At 35.0% G+C, this 17,989-nt stretch overlaps 1 non-coding gene across 1 annotated transcript; it reads left to right on the top strand.

The window, feature by feature from the left end:
• The first annotated feature begins 5,396 nt into the window (after nucleotides 1–5,396).
• LOC131175043 (small nucleolar RNA R71) lies at nucleotides 5,397–5,503 on the top strand. The gene has a single exon (XR_009145202.1). It is a non-coding gene; the product is annotated as a small nucleolar RNA R71 (small nucleolar RNA).
• The last annotated feature ends 12,486 nt before the right edge of the window (nucleotides 5,504–17,989 follow it).

Here is a 17,989-nt window from a genome sequence, read left to right as displayed (position 1 = left end):
CAGCATGAACAGTAGCATGAACAGTAACAAAAATCTGCAGACTATAAAAACTAGCAGCAAATCAAACAAAAACATGTAAATTCCTATCAGACTACAAAATTATATATACACTAAAAGGTAAAACTTAACAAACACTATTTTTGCACTTCAATAAAGCTCACATCAATCCTAAATATCAAAATTGATCCTCATTCAAGTTGCATTTTCACAGAATTTACACAAGACACAAAATTAAACATGTGCTATCAAGTAGATTGCAATATCAGTAATTTAGCACAAGTTTAAAGGTGTTACTGTTCACAGGTACTGCATAAAGTGCAGTATTTTCCTTTATACTTGCTCTCTTACAATTCTTTGTTTTTGCTACAAGTGTTAATTTGCCCCATCTTCATAAATGACCTACAAAAGATAAACAAATGTCACTTTTGAGTTTAATGAGGGTGAAAACTGAAAATGAAATGAAATGGAAAATTAATAAACTATAAAAGGATACGCTTGGGTTGCCTCCCAAGAAGCGCTTGTTTAAGGTCTTAAGCTTGACCTTCCACTCCAAATCACCTAAGTATCCCTGATTGGAGAACCAAGCCATGAAACCTCTACAACCTTTTGTGTGGGTTCTCCAATAATATAATGCTTTAATCTCTGCCCATTAACTTTGAAAGTTCCTGAGGTTTCATTGCCTATCTCAACAGCTCCATAAGGATATACTTTTATAACAGTGTAGGGCCCTGACCATCTTGACTTTAATTTTCCGGGAAATAACCTTAATCTAGAGTTATATAGAAGAACAACATCCCCTTCCTGAAATTCTTTCCTCCTAATATGCTTATCATGCCATCTCTTAGTTCTTTCCTTATAAAGCTTGGCATTTTCATAAGCATCCAATATAAGCTCCTCAAGTTCATTTAGTTGCAACATTCTTTTTTCTCCTACAGTTTTCAAGTCAAAATTCAGTGTCCTTATAGCCCAATATGCTCTATGCTCTAACTCCAGAGGTAAATGACAAGCTTTCCCATAAACCAATCTAAATGGGGTGGTGCCAATAGGAGTTTTAAAAGTCATTTCTATAGGCCCAAAGAGCATCATCTAACTTTAGTGACCAATCTTTCCTTGAACTATTCACTGTTTTTTCAAGAATTCTTTTCAGCTCTCTATTTGAGATCTCCACTTGACCACTAGTTTGTGGATGGTAGGGTGTTGCAACCTTATGCTTCACTCCATATTTTTGTAATAATCTTTCAAATTGATGGTTGCAAAAATGAGAACCTCCATCACTTATAATGGCACGTGGAGTTCCAAATCTTGTGAAAATAAACTTTTTAAGGAATTTAATCACAACTCTAACATCATTAGTTGGAGATGGTATAGCTTCAACCCATTTACTCACATAATCTACTCCAACTAAAATGTATTTGTGTCCAAAGGATGGTGGAAAAGGTCCCATGAAATCAATGCCCCACACATCAAATAGTTCAACTTCCAATATATTTTGGAGGGGCATTTCATCTCTCTTCGAGATATTACCCATCCTTTGACACCTATCACATGCATTTACAAACTTCCTCACATCCTTAAACATGTGTGGCCAGAAGAACCCTGCTTGAAGAACTTTTCTCTGATCTTTGTCACACTCATATGACCCCATAAAGTGAAGAATGGCAATCTTTAATAACATTCCCTATCTCCTCATCACTAAACATCTTCTAATCACCCATCTCCACATCTCTTGAACAAAAATGGCTCTTCCCAATCATAATCCTTTACATCAAAAAGAAATTTCTTCTTTTGCTGCCATGTTAGGTCAGGTGGGAGGATTCCACACACTAGATAGTTCACAAAATCTGCATACCAAGGAATTTTTGCATTCGTGATTACTAACAGTTGTTCATCGGGGAAATAATCATCTATTAGGGGTTCTTTTCCCAAATTTTCTCCTTGTTCTTGCCTCAATCTAGATAGATGATCTGCTACCACATTTTCTACTCCTTTCTTGTCTTTAATTTCCAAGTCAAACTCTTGAAGGAGTAGCACCCACCTTATCAATCTAGGTTTAGCCTCTTTTTTCTGAAGGAGATACTTGATAGCTGCATGATCCGTGTACACTATTACCTTTGACCCCACAAGATAGGACCTGAATTTGTCTACTGCAAATACCACTGCCAAAAACTCTTTCTCTGTAGTAGAGTAATTTATTTGAGCATCATCTAATGTCCTACTTGCATAGTATATCGCATACACCTTCTTATCTCTCCTTTGTCCCAAAACAGCCCCAATGGCATAATCACTAGCATCGCACATTAACTCAAAAGGTAGTGACCAATCGGGTGGCTGCATAATAGGAGCAGATATCAAAGCTTCCTTTATCCTGCAAAAAGCATTCATACAATTAGTATCAAAATGGAATTCCACATCTTTACTCAATAAATTGGTCAGAGGTTTAGAAATTTTAGAGAAATCCTTGATGAATCTCCTGTAAAATCCAGCATGCCCCAAGAAACTCCTCACTCCTTTCACAGATGTTGGGGGTGGCATTTTCTCAATAATTTCTACCTTTGCTTTATCCACCTCAATACCCCTGTTTGACACAAGATGTCCCAAAACAATTCCTTCTTGTACCATAAAATGGCACTTTTCCCAATTCAAAACTAAATTGAACTCTTCACATCTCTGCAAAACCTTAGACAAGTTAGATAAGCATTCATCAAAAGATTTACCATATACAGAAAAATCATCCATGAACACTTCCATAATATCCTCAATCATGTCAGAAAATATGGACATCATACATCTTTGAAATGTAGCAGGGGCATTACATAGTCCAAATGGCATCCTTCGATATGCAAAGGTACCATAAGGACATGTGAAGGTAGTTTTATCCTGATCATCTGGGTGAATAGGGATCTGAAAGAACCCTGAATAGCCATCCAAATAGCAAAAATAAGAATGATGAGCTAGTCTCTCAAGCATTTGATCTATAAATGGTAATGGAAAATGGTCCTTTCTGGTTGCATTATTCAATTTCCTATAGTCTATACACATTCTCTATCCATTCTGATCCTTGTAGGTATTAGTTCATCATTTTCATTTTCACTCTTTGATGCCTCCTTTCTTAGGTACAACATGATGGACTTACCCAATTCTTTGTCGAAGCAGGGTAAATGATACCTGCATCAAGCAATTTCAAGATCTCCTTTTTCACAACCTCTTTCATATTTGGATTCAATCTCCTTTGTGATTCTCGAGAGGCTTTATGATCATTTTCCAACAAAATTCTATGCATGCACACAGAAGGATGTATTCCTTTAATATCATCAATGGTATAACCAATTATCCTTCTATGCTTTCTAAGAACTCTCAATAATTTTTCAACCTCACAATCAGTCAATTTAGCACTAACAATCACAGGATATGTAGATTTTTGACCTAGAAAAGCATACCTGAGATTTGTTGGAAGAGGTTTCAACTCTACCTTAGGTGCTTCACTTTTCTCAAGCTTTGATGATGAAGTTGTTTCTTGCTTCAAGTTCCTAATCTTTTCAATATCAGCCATAGGCAAAGGTGGATTTCCTTCCAAAATTGTAGCATATTCTGCAGCTTCTTCTATCTCATCCCCTTTTTTGATGTTTTGAACCAAACAAGCTTCTAAGGGATCTTTAGGATGTTGCTTTTTAAACACTTCTCTAACCTCTTCATCTATCACATCAACTCTCAAGCATGAGTTTGAATCATCTTTCTTTTTCATTGCTTGAAACAAATTAAATTCAACTTTCTCTTCCCCAACTTCTAATGTAAGTCTCCCATTTTTTACATCAATCACAGCTCCAGCAGTAGCAAGGAAAGGTCTACCAAGAATAATAGGAATGTGTACATCCTCCTCCATCTCCAATACCACAAAATCCACTGGTATGAAAAATTTTCCAACTTTCAGAGGAACATTCTCAACTACCCCAATTGGAAATTTAATAGACCTATCTGCTAACTGTAGTGATATGGTAGTAGGCTTCATTTCTCCAATCTTCACTTTCTCATAGATAGATAATGGCATCAGACTAACACTGGCTCCAAGATCACATAAAGCCTTATCTATACTGATATCCCCAATGTGACATGGTATGGAGAAACTTCCAGGATCTTTCAGTTTGGGTGGAAGCTTATTTTGCAAAATAGCACTGCTTTCTTCCGTGAGAGCTACAGTCTCAAATTCCTCCAATTTCTTCTTGTTATATAAAATCTCCTTCAAAAATTTAGCATAAGAAGGCATTTGTGCTAAAGCATCAGTGAAAGGAATAGTCACATGCAAAGACTTCAATACCTCCAAGAACTTCCCAAATTGTTTATCTAATTTTGCTTTCTGGAACCTTTGTGGAAATGGTAAAGGTGGCATGTAGGCTTTAGGTGCAACATATTTTGGTTCTTCTTCTTTGCTCTCCTTCTCCTTACTTCCTTTTTCTTCCACTGAATTTTCTTTCTCAGCTCCAATTCTAACTTCAGCTTCAGTTTGTTTATCTCCTTCTCTGTTTTTCTCTTCTTCAATTTTCTCTTCAATCTTTTTATCTCCATTCTCCAATATTCTTCCACTCCTCAATGTAATAGCCTTGCAATGCTCCCTTGAATTTTCTGGCTGGCTAGGGAGCTTCCCAAATGCTTTGTTACTTGAAGAGCTAGCTTGTTGAGCTATTTGATTCTCTAACATCTTGTTGTGTGTTGCCATTTGATCCACTTTAGATGCTAATTGAGAAATCATTTCTTGTTGACTTTGGTGGCTCACAAGTAGAGTTTCAATCATAGATTCCAATCTAGCTGTCTTGTCTAGTTGTGCTTGTTGTGGTAGAGGTGGAGCATGTGCATTTTGAGGTTTAAAAATTCCAGGAGGAGGACCTCTATTCTACTGAAAATTCTGATTTTGCCCTTGTCTACCTCCCCAAGAGAAATTGGGGTGGTTTCTCCATGCTGGATCATAAGTTACAGAAAATGAGTTACCACCTGGTCTTTGATTGTAGTTCCCCACGTAATCCACTTGCTCACTTGAAAAATCTTGATTAAGTGCAGAAAAATCTGCTGCACAATTGACATTTGCAGCCCCAACTTCTACTGAATTACTAGGACCTCCGGCTGAAGAATCTACTTTCATGCTTAGCTTGTCCATCTTCCTTGTCAAAGCATCAAACTTAGCATTTATCATATTCATGGCATCAAGCTCAAACATACCAGCTGGTTTCTTGATTTCATTCCTCTCACAACTCCATTGGTAGTTGTTATAAGCAATTTTATCAAGAGCAGAAAAATCTTCTTCTTCAGATTTCTCCATAAGATCACCTCCAGAAGATGCATCAATTGTACTTCTAATGGCTGGTGAAACTCCATTGTAAAAGTGTTGAATAAGCATCCACTTAGGAATCCCATGATGTGGACATCTCCTTTGCAAATCCTTGTACCTCTCCCATGCTTCATACAAGCTCTCATCATCTCTAGGTTTGAAAGAAGTTAGCTCATTTCTTAGCTTAGTTGTCTTGCTTGGTGGAAAATATTGAGCTAAAAATGCTTGAGAAAGTTCATCCCATGTTGTGATAGAACCCGGTGGCAAAGAATGTAACCACTCTATAGCTCGGTCCTTCAGAGAAAAAGGAAATAATCTGAGTCGAATTGCATCATCAGAAACTCCATTTATCTTCAACATATCACTAATCTCAAGAAAGTGTGCTAGATGCACATGTGGACTTTCACTCGGATTTCCTCTAAATTGTGATTGTTGCACCATCTGACAGAGTGCAGGCTTCAGTTCAAAATTATTAGCTTCTACCCTTGGTCTTGTGATACTTGGCATGAAATCTCCAATGTTAGGATAGGCATGATCCTTCACAGAGCGGTTGTTATTGTTGTTGTTGGCCATTTCTTCTTGTAATTCCTCTTGCTCTTGTGCTCTTTCTTGTTGTTGTTGAGCTTTAATTTCAGCTTTTCTCCTCTTAGATTCTGCTCTTAAAGCTTTTGCTGTCTTTTCTATTTCTGGGTCAAAGAATAGATTGATTTCTTCACTTTTTGTCCTTCTCATAAAATAAAGCACCTGAAAAACAAAATAAACAAATTCTCAAAGTAAAATGGTAAAAAGAAAATAAAATAAAATGTCCAAATTAACCAAACAAACAATTGTTCAATATCAAACAAAAATCAAATCCCCGGCAACGGCGCCAAAAACTTGGTGTGACTTATCCGCAAGTATACGGGTCGTCTCAAGTAATAAAGTGATGAATCAAGTATTGTTCCCACGAGGATTTGCTGTTTGATTACTAAACTATGAATGAAGCGATTATTTGGGCTAATGATTAATGAATAAATGGTAAATGTAAATGAGCAAGGTAAATTGATTAATCTAATTGGAATGGGTAAAAAGGCAAACAAATAAATTCTAATTCTAGTTCGTAATTAAACTAAATTAACAATGGATAATTTAAATGAAAGTCTAATTATGGTAAAAGTGATTCCAGAGTTGGGGTTTATGCATAAATTAATTGGGATTCTAAATATTTAAATTATTTCATTTAACTAAAATAATCAATATATTAAAATATTTATGTTTCAATACTAAATAACATATTTAAAATTTATAATAGAGACATATTTAAAATTTATAATAGAGTTTAGATATAAATGATAACAATAATGTACTCACATTCAAACTCTTAAAACCATGCTTAATTGATATAGAATTTTCAATAATATTAATAATATAGCTTTGCAATTAATTATGATTATGATAAAATACTTTGGAACAATAAAATTTTAATGAGAATATTTTTAACATGTAAATATGAATAAAATTCTCTTAAATCAAAACTAGCAATTATATTTAAAATGTTCATACAATTACATAATATATATATATATATATATATATATATATATATATATATATATATATATATATATATATATATATATCAAAATATATGAATATTTATAAATAGCATTTTTTTTAAATTAATAATAATAAAAATCTAAGTATAAATAAAAGCATGATAATACTAATATTTTAATATTTAATATAATGTTAAACTTTAAAACTAATCATTTAAATTTAAAATTGAAACTTTAAAATAATTTTACAAAATATGTTTAAAATAAATAAAATATCATTAAAATAATCATTTTATAATTTATTTAAATTTTACAATTTTTCAGGGCATTACAAAGAGTTCCACTCAATTTAAAAATAATATTAAAATGAAAGTTATATTCTATATAAGAAAAGATCTCTTTCCAAATTCTACTAGAATTGAGTTATAATTCTAACAATTTTATTCTTAATACATGCACCATATGTACTCTTATAATGTAGCTTAATTCATTAATTTGAAAATTTGTAAGAATTTTATTAACCTAAACCATCTTTAACAATGTGCAATTGACTTCGAGAGTAATTAAGTTTAATTAGAGATACTTGCGCTTTTGATCTTAAAAGTACGTTCTTGAATTCCAATTTCATTTATTATTTAACATAATACTTCTGTTAATAGTTTTATAGACGTATTAATTAGTATATTTAATTTTATATGAAAATGATGGACTTTTGGATACCAAATACTCGAGATATCTATTAAATTAAAATTTAAAACAATAATAATTTCTAAGCTTATATCCATATTCTAAACTCATTTATAAGTATTAATTAAATCTTATCTAAATAATACCTAGCAATCAACTGAACATGTCAAATATAATAAATCTTAGCGGTCAAAACCGTTCAAACCCTATAATCCAGCGGTAAGTAACCCTGCCACACCTGGCTGGCTGTAGGCTAAAAGAGATAGACTTGAAATTTTGTAAAATTGTACTCATGTTGTTTCATCTTTGGGCTGCAAGCTGAAATCATAACCGTATCAACTGGCAGGCGCGCTTCCGCTCTTGAATTTCAAATTATTACTATGTTATTGCTCACTTTCTAAACTTTGGCTGAAACCCTTTAGCCTGTCAATTTTCTTTGCGGGGAAATTAAACCCATTATCATCATTGTCGCAAAGACTTTATGGTCTCTGGACGATTCTCACCGAAGTAGAAAAAAGTGAGTAGTCGTCACTTTAATTTTAAAGGAAATTAAAGGAAATCATTACTGAAAATAAAAATTACTTACGAAATAGAGATTCTAGGTTCGGAGTCCATTCACGGGTGGGAAAGGTGTTAGGCACCCTACCTCGTCTCTCGTCTCTTAATGAAGGTCAGCAAATTTAACGATGCGCTCTTAATTACTTACGATTGATAATTTAAGGGTTTTCGAGTCACGATATCGGTCCTTTTTTATTGACAAAAGGAGCATTGGGTTTTCCAAGAATACGGGTACATGGAATGACCCCATGGTGAATTGGTGTTTTATTTATTTGATTTATTATATTTTATCTAATTTTTCAGCTTTGAATTAGGATTCTAATTTTTTAAGAGATGTTATTTGAGTCCCTAAAGATTTGTAATGAATGAGGAGGATTCTCGGCTCACATATTATGTACCTTGGTATTAAAATTTTGATTGAAAAGATTTTGGAAAAGGACTCTCTCTTAATCTCTTAAAATATTTTTATTAGAATTTTAGCTAAGAGGATTTAAGTAAGGACTCTCTCCCGATCTCTTAAAATGTGTATATTAGAGTTTTTGCTAAGAGAATTTAGGTAAGGACTCTCTCCTGATCTCTTAAGATGTTTTTTTTTATTGAAATTTTGCTAAGAGAATTCGGGTAAGGACTTTCTCCCGATCTCTTAAGATGTGTATATTAGAATTTTGCTAAGAGGATTCGGGTAAGGACTCTCTCCCGATCTCTTAAGATATGTATATTAGAATTTTTGTTAAGAGGATTCGGGTAAGGACTCTCTCCCGATCTCTTCTAATTTGTCAAAAATGAATTTTAAAAGGTCTCGATCGTGAGAGCGAACTCGTTTGACCCTATTAGATATGAGAACATTACTCACATCACCTCCCGCTTTTCATATTATCCCAGGCTTTTATTTCCGATCTCATGATTTGTGTACCGAACTTTCCTCAGTTTATTACGACTCCTCATTTTGAGTCTTCTAGACATCTTATTTCGGAGATGTCCCGTTCGAGCGTAATTCCGAATCCCGACCTCATTCCTGTTTCCCAAAGCTAGCCTGAGCAGCTAACCTCTCAATTTGTCTACCCTATTCCTAATCATTTTTATCCTGATCAGGAATCTCCACATTGTCTTCTCCCATCCATACTCCTTACGGTACTCACAGAACGTCAGTATCCTGTAGAAAAGGCTGAAGCAATGAGTAAGCTGGTACCAATGTCTTCGTGTATCCGAAGCCACCCAAATTGAGACAGTAAGGTGACTTTGAGGGGTTATAAATGATTGAAATGAAATCTTCTTAATAGGCGGTGATTGACTTTCCAAGGCTGTGCAAGGATGTCCAAGGTATGGATTGCAAGCTCTATAGCTTCCGCGGTAAGATCCTTCACAAAACTTGTTTCTAAAGTCTCTAGGAACCTTGAGAATTTTTTATTGAAAATAAAGCTACAGCAAAATTTTAGGGTTTTTCCTTAATAATCACCGCTCCCTCCATAGCATTGCATGCAGGTATTTATAGGAGATGGGTACTCAAAACAGAGGGCTAGGATTCCAACAGTAGGAGTTGGAAGGCCCGAATTTAAAAGGAAATGATCTGACGTCTTAGAATTAAAGAGAATCAAGATTGAGGGTCAAGATTTGGTTCAGAATCTGTAACACCCCTATATTCATCAGTCCCGTACAGTCTACTGTTCCGGCCCTAATGTTTTTCCGGACAGTTAAGATGTCTAGAACTATATCTGTGACATCTAGGAAAGCCATAGATAAAAATAAATAGCTATTACATAAAGGTAAAAAGGAAATAAGGAAAATAAAACATAAAGGGTTAAATGAGTCGGGGGTCACAGCGATGGGTAACCGTACAAGGAAATGACTGCCAGGTCAGTTATAATCCTATTTTCATACAGGACATTATGTCACCGCAGGCCTAAGAATTATTGCAAAGTTAGGAAAAATGTAAAAATCACAGAAAAAGGTAGAGAACCAGATCAAATAATTAGATCGGTGTTCCGAAAGAAATACAGAATTATTAGTGAACCGAATCAGACCGGTGAGGGGCAAATTGGTCAATTCACCCTTAGAGGTTACTCATAGCCTAACCGTCCAATAAATGTAAGAAATTAAAATTGTGAAATATATAATTAAATTGAAGAAGTTATGAAAAAATAAAAGAGAAAAAAATGAAAATTAAAACAATTGATGACATCATCATGATGATGCAACTATGACTTCATAATTAATTTTAATTTAATTATTTAATTTGACTAAGTCAATTTAGGATAAATACACATAAAAAGAAAAAGAAATAATAAGATGTTGTCTTCAACCTCACTTGGCCGTCCCTCTCTCCTCTCTCTCTTCTCTTTCTAATTTCTTCCATGGAAGCTTAATTCAAGCTTCCTAAACCCTAATTTAACCATAAAACTCCCTAAATCCCTTAGTTAAAAATTGTTATTAAGTCTTGAGAAGAAGATTGGGAGAAAGAAAGTGGAGAAATTAGAGAAAAATTGAAAGATTGGAAAGCTCAAGTAAAGGTAAGTCCCTCTCTTTAATTTTATTAAATTATAATTGTAGAATTGGGGTTGAATAGGTAAAATTGCTTGAGAAAATATGTAGGTATGTTAAATCTTAAATTTCAGCCAAGATGTGGAGACTAGGGTTTGATGAGTTCAATTGAATTAAACTTGTTTTATGATGGTGTATGAGTTTAGTAGATGTGATGGAATTCTTTAATTTCATTAATTGTGCAATTTAGAGAAATTAGGGTTCTTGACCTTAGAAATTGGGGAAAAAATTAGGGGTTTTTGAAATTAAAGTAAATTGACCTAATTGAGACTCAAAATGGTCAATTGGGGCCAATTAGAATGTGTTGGAATGGTGAGAAATAAAATCAAATTCGGATTGGTAGGGGTCTAATTCTGGACAACCAGACCAAGGTCTACTTCAAGGACAAAACTATAATTTTGCTACTTCAATTGGTGTGAGGCTAATTGGAGATGAAATTAGACATATAATGCCACAATTTTCATGCAGAAACCCTGCCCTGAAAATGACTTTAAGTTAGTGAACAATTAGGTCAAACCTGGAATTGGCACACTGCCACCGTACAAAAATGACTAAATGAACAGTGTTTATTCATTTGACCATAACTTGGTTTAGAAAGGTCCAAATAACTTGATTTTTATGGCATTGAAAAGCTATGACATAGTACTACAACTTTCATGAAGAACACAAACCTAAATTCTGCCCATAACCAAGTCAATTTGCCACCCAAATTTGGGTCACCAAAACTGTCAGAACCAGAATTGTGCCCAGAATTCTAGGTTGTAACCAATCCGGCCAGCCTTAGAAAAATAGGCATAACTTGAGCTACAAAACTCCAAATGGAGTGATTTAAAAAGAGAATTAAAGCTAAGACAATAATGAACAACTTTGATGGAGGACATTTAGCCAAATTCCTATTGTGGTAAGACTAATGGAACAGTAGAAAACAATGACCCAAAACTGAAAAATTACAATTTCTCTTAGGAAGCTTTGAATTTGGAATGGCAATCAATGCCAATAAATTTGACACCCAAAATATAGTATGTGGGTGCAATTAGAGTTAATAAACCTATTTAGTATGAAAAAGTCAACATTTTGACTTGAATAGTGCAATGAATGGTGCCACTATAAACAAAAATGTAAAGAATCCGAATTTATAAACTGTAATAGATAGGATAAGTCTGTAAAAAATTTAATTATTGGAATCAGTTGTTAGAAATTATTTGAATGGATACTGAAAAAATTTAAAATTATGTGTTTTAATTAAAAAGAGGTTTCCGAAGGAAGGAAGAAAAATTGGATTAGATCGAAACAATCAAAAGAGGTTTGTGCACAACTAGTCTTCAATTTATAAGATTTTACATATTTCATTTGCTTAAATGATTTTATTTTCTTTATGTATTATGTTTATCAAGTATTGAATTTATTTCAATAATTATTGAAATGTGTTACAGTATGAATGAGTTTAGCTTTGGGAAACAAATAAGTTATGATTTTATTTTTGTTATGGATCGAATAAAATTTGCTTTGGAAAAATTTTGATTGGAAAATGATTTAAATGGAAAAAGGACAAATTATGCTTTGAATTGTGATGGGCATGGAAATTATCGGTTATTGGAATTGGCATTGAATTGAATTGTATTATGATTTTATGCTCACAAAAAGGATAATAAAATTTATGATTTTGTTTTATATCTCACTATAAATGCTCGACATATTATTACTCATCCCTCATTTGTTGAGGAGAAACTGAAGTTAGCTTTGTTTTGATTACCATGGTACGTGCACATGCTTAGATCTTCCTCTTATCAAAGGTTAGATCTAAGTTAAACTTGGCCCTTTTCGGAAGTAATTTGTTATGAATGTAATGATTCGATCTCCCCGATCATAGGGAGTGAGAATCACTTTGAAGATGGCCCTTACGGATTAGTCCTACATAAAGTTAGTGAGATTAAGAATAGTTTTTGGAAAAATGAGCAATGGTAATTTTAAAATGAGATTTGTGCATAATTGATTTTAGTGAAATTTACTCTTTATTTTCATAAATTGATGGGATTATTTTAAATGTCTAATTATGATTTGATAAATTGTGATTATTGATCAAGGTCATTTGAACAAATAATTTATATTATTGGCAGCGTTTATTTTGATTTTTGGAATTTTGATGAATTTAAGAATTTTCAAATTCTTGTTATAATTTTGTCAATGTATATTATATTATATTTTAAATTATAGTTATACACCACTGAGTTCACCACTCAGTAATAGCTTTGTATGATGTCGCAGGTAGAAATAAGAATAGAGCAACTAAGTGAGATCACTTGAAGCTGCGCCTTGAAGACACATTGGGACTAGCTTCGGGTATATTATAGGTACACCCTTGTACATTAGATTTTGACGTAATCATGTAATTATATGTATATAATTTCATTTGAGCAGTTGCATAAATACTTTTGTAATATTATTTTGGAATGTAATCAAATACAAATTACTGTAATATTAGTTTGAGATTTTAATTACTTATAAAGTTTTTGTTATACTAATTTTAGTACTTCAATGAATGTAAATATTTAAATTATTGTATTTTGTGAATGATAACTTATTTCCTTTATATTGAAAATTTGTGAGATTGAAATGAGATGGTTCAGTTTTGGTTTAAATCAAATTGCGCTTGATTGTGAATTGAGCTTCTTGTATGGGATTGAATTGGGAGGTGAAATAGATTTTATTGGAGTTGTGGTTGAGAAACATATTGGAAGTATTTTTCTTTTCAGATTTTGAAAAACTATTTTCTCAAAATATAACCGACATTCTACCGAAATTTTGAAAAATTTTCGTAACACTAGATTTTAAGCGAGGATTTGATCTACAACCAAAATTTCAATTAAAGGCTTTTTAATAAATATCCAGCATTCTGACCACTATAAAAATGATCGTAAATAGTTTTAAAATCTCTTGTAGTATATTTAATGGGTTACCGGTAGGCAAAGTACGATAATTTATTAGATATACTACGGGATCATATTATATCTTACGAGGAGTAGGGTGTGACAGAATCTCTGTCCTTTCATTATTTAATCTAACGATCAGGAATTCCACCTTAAAGAATGGATCTGAGGGCTGGGAGCCAAAAGTGCTGAATTAGTTATTTACTTTTGATCTAAAGGTCTCAAATCTGTCCTTACAAGTGTGATCAACAGTGTAAATTGAGATGTACTGGGCTACTTTAACCGTTCGAGATCTGATGGTGAGGAGCTAATCTTACAAACTTGAAAGTGATTTTGATCCTCCAAGTTTTCTGATCTCTATAGGTCATTTCTCAGTTTAGCCGATCTCTTTTATGGTTGGTAGACCTGAGGCCTCTTGTTCTGATCTCTCAATTCGGCTCTCTCTGCATCTGATCTCTTTTCTTTCCGATCTTAATTTTTGATCCCTTCCTCACCTCTTAAAGCAATTAATTCTTCGATTACCGATGAACCGCTTCGAGTTTTGCATGCAATAAATGCCAAGGCCCTATATATATGCTGACGAATTTTGTTCTTCGCATACTCACAACCTTCCTTCTCCAGTGAATCTTCAATGTTTTATTTTCCCGTTTTTGGCTTTTCCGGCAAGAATTTTTTCTCACAACAACCACCTTAATCTTTTTCCAAATGTTTTCTTTGTTCATCTCCTGAAAATGAGCAATTTTGATAATTAGAGGTTTATGAGGGCATCATCTGATGATGGTGAGGGAACTGGACTAATTGATAGATCAAGGTCGAAACTGACTACCGCGCCGATCTCGGATCGGCTCATCGGTATGGCTTGCAGACCGATCTCTGACAAGAGGACCGCTAATTTCAATCTTAATATCGATGACAGTCTCTTGAAGTTCATTTGGCTCCTCACCATCTCAAGGGTCCCGATCGTAGCTCGGTTCTGGTCGATGACATCGACGAAGACACCGAGCTTCCTGCAGTCTTTGCCATAGTTGATGAGAGCTAACCTCCCAATCTCCACGTATCTCTTGAACGGCATCTTGAAATCGGGAGGGGTTCGATCCACAGGAACAAGATAGGTAGAATGTAGTGGAGGGAAATTTGTAATTGTTGATCTTAAAAGATCGCCCAAATGATGTAATCTGACCTTTTGAAAATGAAATGAAGTTTTATTTATTCAAAATTAATGGTTTATTTTATTTTATTATTGTATTATTTTCTGATCTCTTATAACTGTATCCGATCTAATTTCACAACTCACATTCATCAATCGATCTCTCCTGATCGCTCTTTAAATATTCGATCTCCCTGCCATGTTTCTGGAATTCTCCTTTGATGAGTCATCGAAACAGCCCAATCCCATTAACCGATGCGTCTTTTGGGGCTATGTGAGTATTTAATGCTCGGGTAAGTATAAATAGGGGGAGTGTTGGCCATTTACCTACTTACGCCATTTTGAGATTCCTTGATCAACTACTACATTCTTTCCTACCTTCTAAAGTTTTTCAGCACCGTTTTATACTCCGGTAAGAGCTTTAATCTTTTTCTGATCAATTTTATTTTAATCTTCGAAAATGAGCGGTACCGATGGTCAGAGAGCTGCTAGTCCTCTTTCTGTTCACATCTCGTGGACATCGAACGAAGGTGAAGTGGCCAGACTGATCGAGCGACCTGAACCTTCTACAACCACTGTCCCAGTCTATGGTCGGGCGACCAAGGAAAGAGAACTTACCCATGGATGAGTTGCCATCAGTCCTCAAGGAGATCGATCTCCAGTCTATTAGCCAAGAGTACAACCTTTTGACTGACTCCTTCGAACTTCTCAGATGTCATGGCGATCTCCGAGCCGATCATTTCTTTGAAGAAATTGATCTGATCATGGTATATGAAGAACAATTGAAAGTCAGGCTTTGGTTTCCCCTGAACGAATTCTATAGAGTCATTCTGAAGTTCCATCATGTCTGTGTAGCCCAGGTGCATCCGAACTGCTGGCAGACTCTGATGGCTTTCAGAGGTTTATGCCGAGCTAAAAAGCTTAAGCTTACAGTGAAGGTTTTTGCTGAGTTGCATAGGCTCACTCGGTGAAAAGATGATGAATAGTGGTTTTTCCAAGCCAAGCTGAACTACCGATCTCCCTTCTTCATTGAAGAACTAGAAAGATCAATTCTTCATATTGAGGAGTAAGGACCCGAATGGCTTTGAGGGCATTCAGCGTAGTTGGCAATATTTGGTTCCTTCAGTTCCAAAGAAGATCACCCTAAATAAAGATGATGATGCCATGGTGAAGGAGTTGAAGGATCAGGAGGCCACTCACAAGTATTTATGTTTGGATGCGGTTATGGCCAAACTGAAATGGTGGTTGATGTGAGTGATCGCCTGTGAGGACTATGAGCTACAAATCTCTGACCTCGGCCCCGGGATCAGTATAATCTAGATCTCCAGTCTCCTAACTTTGGTGATCTCACTAACTTATTCTCTGTGCAGGTATGGCGGAAGGTGAGAGTGCCAAGGAGAGCCGTAAGCAAAAAAGGGAGCTCGCCCAGAAAATGCGGGAGATGAAAGTTGCTACTGCCCAAACACCGAGGTTGGACTTGGTAGAAGTACCGAGCTCTCCATTCTGACCTCCAGAGTAGCCAGCCTCAGAGGTAGAGGTGGTTCCTTCTCCACCTCAACAGGCCAAACTTCCACCTCCGTCGGTCTCTTCAAGTGCAGAAGGGGGGCCTTCCCGACCAGTCGTAAGGACACTTTCTTGAGGTGCTCAGGTCCTTATCCATTCTCTGGAAAGGAACCGTTCAGTTCAGGGTAATCTTGACCTAGCCAAGGTCCTGGGCGCCACTATCTATTTTTAAGAAGATTGGAATAGATTGGCCCCGAATAGCATTGACGATTTCCTGGCTCAGACTATGAGCTTGGGTTTGGAGACCATTGCGAACCAACATATAATCAGAGAAAAGGCCCATCTCTTGAGACAGGAGATTCTAAAGGCAGTCCAGGACGTAGCTTTCGCCAAAGCCCAACTTTCAACTGCTCAAGACCACATTGCCCAGATAGAAGATCGGGCAAAATCTTATGAGGAAAGGATAGCTGAATTGGAGTGGAAACTTGAAGACGCTCGAGCCTGCCAATCTGCCGATGTCACTCGACTTACCGAAGAGATCAAGGCAAAACAAGAAGAGGCCCTAGCGAGAGAGGCTGGTGCTTATGTGAATGGTCATGGCGATCTTCTGGCCGAGCTCATGAAGCGTCATCCTGAGGAGGATTTCTCCTGGATGGTGGATCTCGTCCCAAGAGCTGAATAAGACAGCGAGGAGGAGCCTGAGAGAGAGAGGGAATGATGAAACTGAAAATGCACTTGAAGAGCAGGTTAGGGGAGACCCTCCTACCAAATGACTTGTATATTTTACATTTTGAAATGAATCTAAGCCTTTTCATGCTCAATTTTCTTGATGAGATCGGAAAATATCCAAACCAAACTTCCTGACTACTAATCAATTGAATATAATTGAACATTAAACCTGAGACCGATTATTAATTATAAAACATCAAGCCACTTCAAGAGATAAAAAAACCATTATACGTGAACATGAGATTGGATGGTGCTATGACCGAATATCGACTGAAACCTTGAAACATTTGAAGAGTGATTTGGTAAAATTGTAAAGATTTGAAAATGATTGAGCTTATTAGGGTCGGAATCATTATTTAGAGATCGGATAAAACCTTAGCTATGCTAAGAAATGTTTGAACAATTCGAGCGAGATACCTTATCACAAAACTATACGCATATTTAGAATTTTGAGATATTTGAACATAGTGAGATCGGAAAACAATAGCATGTAAGGTTGAATGGTCTAGAGATTCAATATCAATCCGAACACATCAAATAAAGACGAAGAGATCGGAAAACAATATAACTTAAACTTAAGATTGAGTTATTCCGAAGACAAACCATTGCTGAGTTCGAAAGGCGACCTGTGATTGAGTCATTAGTTGAGAACGGATAACATTAAGATGGATAATCCATTCAAGAAAACATAATGAAATTTCAATCTTATTATAACTTTTAAAAGAAAATTGTGTATTAAGTTATGTATTTGAGGGTCGATTAAAATATGGTGTCTACAATCATTATCCCACAAGTGTCTATGTTTAAGCTATTGTACGTAATTACTGATTAGTTAGCGATTCAACGTCTAATAATTAATCATTTATTATCATCTAACAAATTCAACCCACTCGAATAATTCATGACATAGGCTTGGCATCATAACCATTAAATTTGACATTTAACATTAATACATGCATTATATTATATATGATGATCTTACGCAAAGGTTGATCTAACAGTAGATCATTTTTCACGCTTGCATTTTTAGAAAAATTAAGGACAAACA

Source organism: Hevea brasiliensis, chromosome 16 (assembly GCF_030052815.1).
Source record: "Hevea brasiliensis isolate MT/VB/25A 57/8 chromosome 16, ASM3005281v1, whole genome shotgun sequence".
NCBI classification, from domain to species: domain Eukaryota; kingdom Viridiplantae; phylum Streptophyta; class Magnoliopsida; order Malpighiales; family Euphorbiaceae; genus Hevea; species Hevea brasiliensis.
Note: the sequence above shows the minus strand (reverse complement) of the source record. Positions and strands in the feature narration are given on the sequence as shown.